This window comes from Nelumbo nucifera, chromosome 5 (genome assembly GCF_055504915.1).
Source record: "Nelumbo nucifera cultivar China Antique chromosome 5, China Antique-T2T, whole genome shotgun sequence".
In the NCBI taxonomy this organism is placed as follows: Eukaryota; Viridiplantae; Streptophyta; class Magnoliopsida; order Proteales; family Nelumbonaceae; genus Nelumbo; species Nelumbo nucifera.
Genome location: NC_142653.1, coordinates 50,262,511 through 50,263,978, shown reverse-complemented (window position 1 = coordinate 50,263,978; position 1,468 = coordinate 50,262,511). Strand labels below are relative to the sequence as shown.

General features: G+C 37.6%; 1 pseudogene; it reads right to left on the bottom strand.

Moving 5' to 3' along the window:
- Nucleotides 1-504: 504 nt before the first annotated feature.
- Nucleotides 505-1,226, bottom strand: LOC148791602 (kunitz trypsin inhibitor 5-like; annotated as a pseudogene).
- Nucleotides 1,227-1,468: the final 242 nt, after the last annotated feature.

The window sequence follows — 1,468 nt, the reverse complement described above, 5'->3', positions numbered from 1 at the left end:
ACAACTTATTTACTTAATCAACCTTTCATTAAGGAGTGTTTGTTTTGCCATTATGCCCATGATTTTTTATTCTAAAGATATCATTAACACTTTTTTTTTGTACAGAAAACAAAATTAACAAAATATAGCCAATAAAGTGGTTGCCCGTGTCTTATAAAGGGCAAAAATGGTACTTTTATTCTTATTTTCTTTAGATTCAATTTATTTAAATGAACATTAAGGTCAACATTGTCATTTTCCACTATCATCTAATGGAAGATTGATTAAATCTATTGTAAATTATAAGTGGTGTTTTAGTAAAATTTTAACTATAGGGTAGATTTTAGTAAATCCATTGCAAATTCATTAATTCCTTTTTTTATAAATACTTAATCGATTTTGGAAAAGAAAAAATCCAAACAAAAAAACACTAAAGCAAACAAAATTGTGGGTTGTTATGAATCATAGTGCATGTTAGAGAGGATGTATTCCCTTATTGAATTCATCATTTTCCATGCCATGCACTTAGTTTTGCTTGGCCTTAATGAAAACAAATGGGAATTCTCTATGCTCAGACACAGAAAGCCACTTTCTCCCACTCTCAGATGATATGCCCACATTCCTACGCATAACCTCGCATGACTCGCACACACTAAGGCAGTATGCAATGCCGTACTCTGGGCTAGAGCGGCTAATCCGCTCAATCTTGAACCATTTCTCACAGTTGGGGAACTAGGATGTCCTTGTTGTCCACCGATTGTAACATACCTTCTTGTGTTCGGCGAACATGATCCCTGTGATTCTTGAACCTGCCAAACTACAGGCATCTCCGAGAATCTAATGTTCACATTTGTCGATTCAAGGATAGTTCTTGCCCTAGATGATGATGGGGTTCTCACTCCAAGAAGCATCCTCCCAATGGCTCGCTCTTTGGGGAGTGAGACAATTCTTCCTTCCATTGAAGCTGATGCTAGAGAGAAAGATATAGGCATGCCAAAGTTCATTTCAGAACCATGCTACCTCACAACTGATGAGCGAGACCTCTCCCTTCTATCGAGTGACACACCGCCTCCACCACCTCAGATGGCTGTGACAATGTAGTAGGGTTGTCCTGCTTGGATCTCATTGCCATCTGTATCCAACACTGGCTGGTGATGCTGAGACTCATGAGATGATGCTATGGCCTTAGATTGGATAACTGATGATAACACAATAAAGAGAGATGAAATCAAGAATGTAGTCCCCATGGCCAGAGTGAAGATATTGTTGGTAGCTAGAATTAATAATTCACTAGGATGCTTAGAGGTTATCTCAGAGTTATTGAGATTTGAGAGAGGATGAGAGGGAACCCTCCCTTTTATAGCTAGGTTGCTTTCTTTTTGTCACAACAGTCTATTGAATCCCCTCCTAAAACAAATGAATTTTTGTTGGAGAAAGTGTCAACTGATACTAAAATCTCCATTATATAACAAACCTCATTTTAATTTAG